Genomic DNA, 12,499 nt, shown 5'->3' with positions numbered 1-12,499 from the left:
CACAATGGCCGTGCCATTTGCCATTCGGCAAATATTGAAAAATGAGCTCGGGATAAAGCCATTGAAATTCCAAAAAATGCAAGATTTTACACCGCAACAGAAAGAAAATAGCCATGGTGATGGTGTGGGCCGCCATAACATCCGATGGTCACTCTCCGCTCGTATTAATCGACCGTGGCATCAGAATAAATGCCGTATATTATCGCTAAAATATTCTGGAGGGTGTATTAAAGCCTTGGACACGCAAACATTTCGTGCCAAAGGTGACTAATTCGACCAAGTCTAAACTTATTCTAAAATTTGATGCTATTTCCGACATTTTTTGTTTTCATTCAATGAAATTTAAAAAAAAATGTAAAAACTATGGCGTTTGACTTTGTTGCAGTTTTTTTTTTTTTTTTTTTGAATTCTTGAAACTGTTTTATTTTTCATGTATTCCTGTATAATATATTGAATGCATTTAAAAAACAGTAAGTTCCGCCGGGCCGAACTTTGAATACCCCCCACCATTTGGAACGAATTTGGGAATTTTCAAAAAATAAAATCTGTTAAAAATTTTGTTAAAATGTTAAAAATAGCAAATAGCGATATAACGGATATATATTGGGGTCTATTCGACGTCGACCTACATAGGCATTGTTTGTCATAAGCCGTTACCATATTCAAATTCGAAACTTGAAATAAACGGTGAATTATGTAGCTAAAACCATCAAAATACCGTATATAGGGATGTACCGTTATACCGGAGCTATACGAAGACCTGGGCCTGTATAAACAATTTTCTGTAGCTGCGTCCATTACGACCTTCAGATGCGACATCTCAAACAATTTCGGTGAGTATTGTAGTTAAAATCGTCAAAATATTGAATATAGGGTGGTACTGATATATGGGTCCAACACGAAGACGACAATTTTATATCACAGACTGTAGTATCCACTACGAACATCAAATACCAAGTTTGAAAGAATTCCGGTGAATAATGTCGCTAAAATCATCAAAATACCGAATATCGGGAGGTACCGTTATATGGGGGCTATACGAAGACGTGAACCTGCACAGGCAATTTTCTGTCTTAAGCTGTAGTATCCGATACAAACGTCAAATGCCAAATTGTAATTCCGGTGAATAATGTCGCTAAAATCAAACGTAGACCTACATGGCACAGTTACGAACTTGACCTGCCTACTGGCAAAGTACATATGTGTGCATAAGATTGGCTTTCTATCTCAAATCGTTCGAAAGATAAAGATACACAGACACATAGACAGACAGAGAGACGGACATCGCTAAATCGACTTAGAATTTTACGCTGATCAAGAATGTATATACTTTGTTGGGTCTGACATGAGCATTGAAGAGTTACAAACAGAATGAAAAAATTAATATACCTTCCATAGTATGGTGGAGGGTATAAAAAGTATGGCGAAACGCCCCGTGTTCAGATAGTAGCCGATAAACAATGTAAAATATATATTTTCAAAACAAATTTTCTGATCAAGTTAAATTTTTAAGGCCGATTTTTATACCCTACAACACTATGTGTTGGGGGTATTATAAGTTTGATTGGGCCAAAAATTATGTAACACCTCGAAATATTGGTTTCCCACATAGGAAAGTATATATGGATCATCCTAGCTCGCCGAGCTGAGTCGATCTAGCTATGTATGTCCGTCCGTCCGTCTGTCCGTCTGTCCATGTTAATTTGTAATCACTCTACAGGTCGCAATTATGGCCCGATCTTCACGAAATTTGGAATGGAGGTCGGGGTTGGGCCAGAATAGAACCCTATTTCTTTTTGAGATGATCGCCAAATGTTTAGGGGTTGAAATGGACCAAATACTGAAAAAATGTCGGATTTTGCAGTAGCTATACAGGTCGCAATTATAGACCAATCGACGCGGAATTTCGCATGTAGCTAGAGTTTAGGACGGGGAAGAAGCCTACCAATTTGGGTGGTCATCGGATAATATTTAGCGGGTAAAATAGACCATATATTTTGTGTTGAAAAAATTCAAAATTTTTCATTAAACCGCGAATATTTTAAAACCCGGCGAAATCACAAAGCCATGACAAGGTTACTTCTGACCTTTACATTGAGGTTAACATCCAACAAATCGGATATATAGCAAAATATGTGCGATATATATGTTTATCAAAGAAGATATGCTTGAAAGATCTCTTATATGTCGAGAACGGCTGAACTGATTTCGACAGTTCTGATTAATTCAGAGTGGCCTCTTGGCGGGAAAGAAAAAACGTCTAAAAAAATCGCATAAAATATCTCTCTAAAGATGAAAATATTGATTTTGTAAAATTTTCTCATATTTTTCCAATTTTGTCATATTTTTGGCATATTTTCATTTTGAATTAAATATTTGGTAATATTTCTACAGCTAACAAAACTAAGTAGTTAGGATATCAGGATATCATATACAGATCGCATTTATAGCCCGATCCTTACGAAATTTTGCATGGGGATAAGATGAGGGTCAGAATAGATGCCTACTCTTTTTGGAGATGATCGCTATATATTTAGGGGTTGAAATGGACCAAAAAACTGCAAAATTGTCGGCAGGTCGTAATTATTGCCCGATCCTCACGCACATTTGAAAGGGGGTTACCGGACATTGCAAAAGCCAAGCAGTTTGTCAATGTGTGAAATAGTTTGCCAACTTTTGTAGACAAAATACAAAAATGTCCATTCCAGAGACTTTTTCGGGAATTCACAAATACAGGGAAGACGCACTTCTGACTATTTCGTTAACGAATATAGTCAAATGTCTGTATCTCATATAGATGCGTTTCAGTCAAAAACCAATAATAAATGTTAATCTTTTACCACTTCTGAGAGATTATAGGTCTTTGGGAAATATTGGTTCCAGATGTAGGAAGACCATTTACGTGCAACATCTACCAATAAATTGGAAATGAGCAAATTCGTTTAAGTTGCTATTATTCGAAAATTAGAGAACGAAACCTGATGGTTTTCTTTTATTATTTGTCACAATATCTTGTGGAATTCTTTCGAGTATCTCGCCTATATAAACTGTATCGTTTATTATAGTGTTGTAGGGTATTCAACGGTCGGCCCCGCTCGACTGTAGCCTTTGCTTACTTGTACTTGTTCTATAATATTTTACAAAATATGATGCAACCTAATTCCGACTAGAAGAGGGTTCAGATAGCAAATTGTGTCGGCATATTGCCAATTTCGCAAAACATATCTTGTTGGTACTACTCTTGAGGTATGTGAATTTGGGAAAAGATCACAGAAGCTTTACAAATTCTGATAAAAGTCTGATTTACCAGAAATTAAATATATTCTCAAAAAAAAAAAAAAAAATTCAAACCTGATAAATATGGTACGATGTTTGAATTTTCAATTTCATTTGCAAAAAATCAGGAATCGTTTTAAGAAAAAATGAACTGAAAAAAATATAACTGAAACGATATTGTCCATATACCAAATTTAACGTTCGAGTTCGAAACATTACAATACGCACAGTTCTCAAATCTAGAAATGGTGTTTTTTTCTTCAAAATTTTTAGACATGTTTGTGCTAATATTCTGGGTATTTATATTTTTTCACTTACTGGATATACCCATTCCCCACCTCTGCTCATATGATTTTTCCTATTTCCGAAATTTAAACCTACAAACCTGATTCGAATTTCTTAAATCTTGTTTTAAATGGAAAAAGGCAAAAAAGACCTTGTTAACATCAGCCCACCATCGTGGCAGGCTTTCGGTGTCATTATCGCCTAGACACATAATTTAATTAACAATTTCATTTGAAAGCCGCACAAATAGTCGGTCGCCTTGAACGGCAAATCTTATTCCGTGGGAAACCCAATGATAGATCTAATGGAATGGAGCATAAAGCAGATACCCAGACTATGAATAATGACTGACTTTGCACTCATGGGATTTATTTTATAGTTCTGAATTCATTATTTCGTAGTGCCCCTTCCGCCGGTAATCATTGCCGTTTATGACACCATCGCTGCTCTCGTCTGTATTTCTTTTGGAAGTTTTCTTTTATGACTTAAAGAAATTGTAAAGATGCGTCAATTCTCTGTTATTTGTGAGTGTGTGTGTTCTCTTTTTGGCGATTTGGCGGGGGTTGGTGGATTTTACGGAATGGTGATGTGTCTCCAAAGACCAATCTGCAATTTATCTGGTTTTTGCAATCAAACGCTTTATAACCAAAGTTTGTGGATGTTATTTGTGATTGTTGCTTTTACTGGTGTTGTTGTTGGTTCTATCCCTCCGAAACGAGTTCTTTCTTCCCTCAGTTCATGTTAAACTTTATGTCGATTTCCATCTATTTTCCACACTTTCGCCCTTATATGTGTGTACGTGTGTGTGTGAATAAATCAGAATACATGAAGCGAAGCATTCGGTTTATAGTTGCCATAGTTGTTGTTTTCATTCTTTTTTATTCGTTTCCTTCAATGGAACGGAAATTATCTATTTTATGCTCATGAGATTTTCTTAAATAACCATGAACCGAAATACACAATGAAAGCACGGCACTTCCCTTTCTTCACATAAAACATCACATGCTATAAAAGACGTTAGTTTTCATTGATTTTTTTTCAACAATTCGGATATCTTTGTTATGAGGCCGTGATAACCTCTGGTGGCAATATTAAAATCTTTATGTTTTCACCTTGTATTGCCAAAAAGGGCTAAAAATGATCGAACTCCGAAGTCAAAGGTACAACAAGTGAAAAAAGCCTTAATTATCCAAAACTATTTTTTTATACGTTTTATATCTACAATATATTCGGAATACTGTTCCATGTCTTTATTTCTTTGGATGATACCATTTCGGACATGCTAAATCCTTTTCAAATTATTGCTGATTAAGTTTCAAGGAGTTACAAACGGAACGAAAGTCTCATATACGTCCATAATATGGTGAAGTGTTTAAAGCTTCTTGGAAATTATTATTGAAAGAAAGTGGCGTTTTATCCGCCGTGGTTGTCCTTAAAGTTAATTAATAACAAGTTTTTTTTAAACTTTGGTATATTTCGTAAGAAAATTGAACATTTATATCCAATTTTATGCGAAATCATAAATTCCATATTCATCTCAGGTTTCTGGTATAGAGAAATGATTAGACATAGCAAGATGTAAAGAATCGCTGACTTGTTTCGCAAGTTATAACCGATAAAAGTATTGGAAATTTTGACCTTTGTGGGTGAAGTACCAGAAGGGGATCGCTGATATATATCATCTTCACCACAGATCTTGTGTTAGCAAAAATGTTTTATATGCGAAATTTGAAGAGAGTTGGGCGCTTTCTTTGAGCGTTGTGCTTTTCAAAATCTTGAACCCTACGTGGGCGAGGTACCAGAAGAAATCGTCCGGTATTTTCCATCTTTATAACAGATATTGTATTAATGGAAATATTATTAATATAGGAGTGTATATATATATATATATATATATATATATATATATATATATATATATATATATATATATATATATATATATATATTTCATCTTTACACAAGACCTTGGGTTAATAAAAATATTGTGATGTGTGTAATTTGAAGACAAACGGATAGTTGCATTACATTACAGGAGTGGACCTGACCTGTAATATACATATATATATCGGTCCACTCCTTCTGGAACCTCCATCGTCAAATGTCAAAATTTTCAAAAAAGGAATAATAAAACAAGTAAGCAAAGGCTACAGTCGAGCGGGGCCGACCGTTGAATACCCTACAACACTATAATAAACGATACAGTTTATATAGGCAAGATACTCGAAAGAATTCCACAAGATATTGTGACAAATAATAAAAGAAAACCATCAGGTTTCGTTCTCTAATTTTCGAATAATAGCAACTTAAACTAATTTGCTCATTTCCAATTTATTGGTAGATGTTGCACTTAAATGGTCTTCCTAGATCTGGAACCAATATTTCCCAAAGACCTATAATCTCTCAGAATTGGCAAAAGATTAACATTTATTATTGGTTTTTGACTGAAACGCATCTATATGAGATACAGACATTTGACTATATTCTTCAACGAAATCAGCGTTAACGAAATAGTCAGAAGTGCGTCTTTCCTGTATTTGTGAATTCTCCAAAAAGTCACTGGAATGGACATTTTCGTATTTTGTCTACAAAAGTTGGCAAACTCCTTCACACATTGAATATTTTTGGATGGCCATCCAAAACTGCTTGGCTTTTGCAATGTCCGGTAACCCCCATAATTACGACCTGCTGACAATTTTGCAGTTTTTTGGTCCATTTCAACCCCTAAATATATGGCGATCATCTTCAAAAAGAATAGGCTTTTATTCTGACCCTCATCTTATCTCCATGCAAAATTTCGTAAGGATCGGGCCATAAATGCGATCTGTATATGATATCCTGATATTCTAACTACTTAGTTTTGTTAGCTGTAGAAATATTACCAAATGTTCAAATCAAAATGAAAATATGCCAAAAATATGACAAAATTGAAAAAATATGAGAAAATTTTACAAAATCAATATTTTCATCTTTAGAGAGATATTTTTATGCGATTTTTTTTCGACGTTTTATGTTTCCTGCCAAGAGGTCATTCTGAATTAATGAGAACTGTCGAAATCAGTTCAGCCGTTCTCGACATATAAGAGATTTTTCAAGCATATCTTCTTTGGTAAACATATATATCGCACATATTTTGCTATATATCCGTTTTGTTGGATGTTAACATCAATATAAAGATCAGAAGTAACCTTGTCATGGCTTTGTGATTTCGCCGGGATTTAAAATATTCGCGGTTTTATGAAAAATTTTGAATTTTTTCAACAAAAAAGATATTGTCTATTTTACCCGCTAAATATTATCCGATGAACACCCAAATAGGTAGGCTTCTTGCCATCCCTAAACTCTAGCTACATGCGAAATTCCGCGTCGATTGGTCTATAATTGCGACCTGTAGAGCAAGTGCAAAATCAGAATTTTTTTCAGTTTTTGGTCCATTTCAACCCCTAAATATTATGCGATCATCACCAAAAGAAATAGGGTTCTATTCTGACCATAGTCCCACCTCCATTTTAAATTTCGTGAAGATCGGACCATAATTGCGACCTGTAGAGTGATTACAAATTAACATGGACAGACGGACAGACGGACGGACGGACATACATAGCTAGATCGACTCAGCTCGGCGAGATAGGAAGATCCATATATACTTTCCTATGTGGGAAATCAATATTTCGTGGTGTTACATAATTTTTGGGCCAATCAAACTTATAATACCCCCAACACATAGTGTTGTAGGGTATAAAAATATATGTGTATATATATATATTTTTTTTTTTTTTTGAAAATTTTGACATTTGACGATGGAGGTTCCAGAAGGAGTGGACCGAGAGTGCTCATGTCCGAACTCGATCTAAGTTTGATAATAATATTACGATGCACCAAGTTTTGGCTAGATCGGATACTCCCTTCGGGTGTTATCGTTTGCACCAACCAGCCAGACAGACGACAAATGATATATACCCTCTCTAGTCATATGGCTTAGGATATAAAGACAGATATGTTTTCTTAAGCAGTTATAGTCACAAGAAATGTTAACACAAACTCATATTGCGTGAGTTTTTTTTTTATTTTTTGCTTTATACTCTCTTTGCTTTATACTCTCGTTGAACAAAAGAAAAGAAGTCGTTATTTACCATTCGAAGAGAGACAAAACCCAAACAAGAAAGCAAAATAAATTGGAAAAATAATTTTGTTAAAATTAAATGAATTAATTACGAATGCAAACTTTAATCCAGTGGCACAGCTAAAGTTGCTGATACCAACAACGAAAAATTTTTGAGAAAAATGGTCAAATCAAAAATTACTACAAAAAAAACTTGAGGTTGGAGGCTCACAAACCACTAATAAATGATACCTAGCAGGAAAAGTACAAAACATTGTTTGGAAAATATAAACATTATCATTTATCATATTAAATTTCCAAATTTCTGATAACTTAAGGTAACTCATTTGGCTATTATTTTGATGCAAATAAAGTACGTATTTGTCGAACTTAACGCCCTTTTTACTTATTTATAAAGCGGCCTGTCCACATAGGAAGTCACTAGCTCAGTAAACGGAGTTGCCACTGTCTACATCACTTCTGACATTTTGATGGCAGTGAACATTAATATTGATATTCGCATTATAATTGTAAACTATTGACTTGTTACATTTACATTTTCAATACTTTTTTCATTTAAAAAATCAGAAAACAAAATAGAATGAGGTACCTCAGATATATGGCTACAGAGGATATTTATCATTTGATACGGCCAAAACATGCGATCTTTAGACGAAATCCATTTCAGGACATTTGGAGTCGATCTCGGGTTGTCCGTCTGTCTGTTAGTGCCGACGATAGATGGATTACGGCTCGTTCGGGCTCGGCAGCTCGGGTTTTTGTTATTCGGGTCGGCTACAGGGGCGAGGTAACTAGCCTAGCTACGATTCTATAACTACGTCTACTCCACAACCATCGTTCGACTATAAAACGGAACAGCGAGCCGAAACCCCTGTGGAACAGCGAGCCGAAACTCCTATGGAACAGCGAGCCGAAACTCCTGTGGAACAGCGAGCCGAAGCTCCTGTGGAACATCGAACCGAAGTTCCTGTGGAACAGCGAGCCGAAGCTCCTGTGGAACAGCGAACCGAAGTTCATGTGGAACAGCGAGCCGAAACACCTGTGTAAATAAATTACCACCCACTTAACTTAATGAGAGCCAGTCTTGAAAGAAAATATTCCCGGCTAACGCTTTTGTTAGCCGGGGGACGACCGATGATCTTAGAAAATCAGTAGCTATCCTTTGGCAAGCTCCAGCAGTAGCAAGCCTCCTCTCATCACACCGCAAACCGAATACTATATGTGACCGGAGCCTTCAAACAATGTGAAATTATCATCCGGTTTTTTCAAACTTGACACATCTTAATATTTCTACCAATACAAAGTCCACTGTGAAAAATCGGCCCACTCTTTCCGGAACCTCCCCCGCAAACGTTTACAATTTTTCAAAATTGAGCGTAGCGCGTAGCCGATTAGTACAAACCATTCATATGTGAAAATGGATAATATTGGTGCACTCCTTCGTACCTCCCCCATACATTTGTCTACAAAACTGACTGATACTTTTTAACTTGTTTTGAAGGATATACTTATTTATTTGTGCACCAAAAATGCATTTTCAATTTAATAGAATTTCACATAGCATTCGTAATGGCAGTCGAAAAGAGTTTTACGTTGAAAAATCCAATATAAAACGCGTATAACGAAACCTCCCTATATTTTGAATTACCACACCCTTTGGTAACAACTTGTCTATAAAGGCCCAGGTTTTTGTTTACTCCTCATATAGTACATTATTTGGAATTTTAAATGATTTTTGACTTTTTTATTTAGTATGGCATTAAGAAAGTACGCAGCTCATATGCTGGACCTCAGCACCAAAAAACTTATTTTCAAACCTGTAATATTTCAAATGGTGGAGTGTTCTAATACACTTTCGGTCAGATTGTTTAACCTTTTCCTTTATTTAAACATGGCATGTATAATCCATGAATAGTGACAAAAACAATAGCGATTTCGAAAAGAGATGGTGGTGGTGACATTCTTGTTTACTTTTGTTAAAAAGAGTTATATAAATGAGTTATGGGGGAGAACATCTTCTTACAAAAAACTCAAAGGACTAATGAAGAATGATGGTTTCTTTCCAGGATTTTTATAAAAACAACTACAATCGGTAAAATCTAAAAATTCAGTGTTTTCTTGCAATACTTTACTTCGATTATTTTATATCTACTTATTGTATTTTACATCGCTTCATTTTGTTCTATTCTCTAACTACGAACGCCAATATTGTCTCCTATTCGCCTAGGCGTCCCACAAAAGTATGGCGTTATAAAACGGCATGTACTTTTACTCGTCTCTAGATTGGAATTATTTTGCGGTTATGAATGGCAATAAACTTCTACTGCCACTGAAGAGACCAATGTAATTTCTTCTCGGATTGCCTTTTGTATCGGCTGCTGTAATGAAATTCTCTTGATTGGCTCATTTGAAGTTTACCACAGAACGAAGAAATCATTCTCGGAATTGATTGCAAAACTGTGTGTCTATTCTGATGAGAAATGTGAAAGTGTTTCGTAGCCATGTTTTATTCATAACGCCATGGAGACTGCAATTCTCGGTGGTGGTCTGTTTTGCCCTTACTGATTAAAAACAAGCGCTGTCTTAGATCGGATTTTAAAATTCCTTCTAAATTGAGTTTATTATAAGATGCATTTATATAGTTCACAATCATAAAAATGAAATACAGAGAAATCCAAATTGATGTAATTGAGAAACATTAGACAGTTTGGAATATCTTACCGGTTAAAATGGAATATTGTTGTTATGAAGAATGAGGTGAAGGTGTTATTTGTTCAAGATGTTCAATGTTCAAGAATGTATTACCTGCAAAGAAAGAAATGGTTTATTATTATTAAATAGATGGAAATAATAAATAAAATTAAATTCTTCATCATTCTTCGTTAAATGCAAATATAATAAGCTAAATGGAATAATGTGAGTAACATGTACATATATAGCAATCTATAAAAAAATTGTACTTGCTCCTTGTAGCGTATGCGTAACATGTTGTGATATTTTTACAAAACTAATGGATTGCTAACTTCCGCTTTAATTCTTGCGAAATACAAAGTTTCTAGGGTAAGTGTGCCTAAGTTCGGCATGTCCCAGTAGTCGGCACTTTTTATTTTTAAGCCCAAATAAATGAAACTTTTATAACTAAATATATTTTGTTTACTTCAAATATATTGTCAGCTATCTTTGTGTACAATTTCGCTAAGAAAAGATGATTTATTCTAATAAAAATTAAATTTCTGTATGTGAAAGTCCTCAACAATCCATATTCTTAAGAGAAGTACAGTAAAGACGTCGAATCAGTTTAACTAAACAAAAATATTATATTTTTATGAATTAATTTATTATTATCATTAATTATTCTTACAAAAAAATTGGTATGCCGACTGTTGCAACATGCCATACAGACAATTGGCAAGTGGTGCCGACTACTGGCAAAAAAGCATTGTTTTAATAAAACTACAAATTTATGAAATTTAATAAAAGGTTATTAAAACTTTATTTATTATTGCAAAAACTATACAAAATTTCAAATCTGAATAAATTAACTTTGTAATGATTGAAAAGTTCCACTCAGAATGGTGAGCGATTACAAACGCGAAAATCCTAAAAGTGCCGACTACTGGTACACTTACCCTATAAAGGAAAAGAAGTGTCAAATTAAAAAATTAATTTCGGACATTTTATAGTTTTCATTTGATATTTTCATAGAAAAATTAGCATTATTATTATTAAGTCAATTAGAACTCTATTCAATACTGGTATATTTGTCTGTTCTACACCATTTTCAGATTGGGTCAAAAATTACGTAACAACTCGAAATATTGGTCCTGCATGGTCCTCCATAGGAAACTATAAGTGGATCTTCCCTTCTCTACGAACCGAGTGGATCTAGCTTCATACATTCGTCCTTCCGTCTGTTTTGGAAGATGTCCACAGAATATTTAGGGTTTTAAATGGACGAAACCCTAACAATTGTCTTGATTTTACAGTCGTCCTACAGTTCTCAACTAAGGAACATGGAATTTTTTATGAGGTTAGAGCTTAGAACAGCGTTAAAGCCTGGAATTTGGGATGGTCAACGAATAATAATTTTTTATGTAGTATTTATGGGTTGTTACATATATAAAATTTAAATTTGACAAATATCGGAAAGTGTCGTTATATCGGGAAAAGTGGTATGGATAATGCCTGCCTACTGAAAGAATACACATGTGTGTAAAACTGTAGCCTTCTAATTTTGCTGAGAAGAATACATATGCTTACATATGTCTTACATGAGGTTTTGAGGAGTTACAAACTGAATGACAAAGTTAAGTGTAACCTCCAAGTTATGGTGGATTGTAAAAACTAAAAGTTCGGTGCATTTAAAGAGTTTTTTGTGCTCTGGCACTATAATTTGTTGTCAACGACTTGAATGTTTGAATGGGCGGGGAGCCGTTTACAATGTGTCGGATAAGTTATGGAAGTATGACATGAGTTGTTCAGTATACGCCACAGTGCGCTATCAAATATATTTTAAATTGATTGTAATTCCAAATGGCTTGATATACATTTGTGGCCTCTGTATGATGGTGACGTCGAGCATATCAAGTATATAAGACATACTTAACTTTTCAGTATTTGTAGTATACACCACTATGGGATGAAAGTTGTTTTGGAAGGAAGAAAAAAATGCGAACATGCGACCAGTAGGTAATACACCGAAATATGAATTAAATGTCAAAAGTATTTAAAACATTAATTCACGTAATTCCGAAATATACCTTTCGTTTTGAAAACAGCCACAATTTTTTTTAAAAAAAGTCGTATTATAACAAA

The 12,499-nt window shown here is 34.6% G+C and overlaps 1 protein-coding gene across 6 annotated transcripts in view; it reads right to left on the bottom strand.

Annotated features, from left to right (window-relative positions):
- The window catches only part of LOC101890869 (zwei Ig domain protein zig-8), a 358,699-nt gene that overhangs the window by 104,396 nt on the left and 241,804 nt on the right, over window positions 1–12,499 (bottom strand). For 2 of the 6 annotated variants that reach the window (XM_059126641.1, XM_059126649.1), the window contains one exon: window positions 10,406–10,489. The exons of the other annotated variants lie outside the window; for them this stretch is intronic. The gene's annotated coding sequence lies outside the window, so the exon portion shown is untranslated. The remainder of the gene's footprint in view (window positions 1–10,405; window positions 10,490–12,499) is intronic. 6 annotated transcript variants of the gene reach the window in all.

The sequence above is a fragment of the Musca domestica genome, unplaced genomic scaffold (assembly GCF_030504385.1).
Source record: "Musca domestica strain aabys unplaced genomic scaffold, Musca_domestica.polishedcontigs.V.1.1 10, whole genome shotgun sequence".
Taxonomy (NCBI): Eukaryota; Metazoa; Arthropoda; class Insecta; order Diptera; family Muscidae; genus Musca; species Musca domestica.
This window is presented reverse-complemented; position numbering and strand designations above follow the sequence as displayed.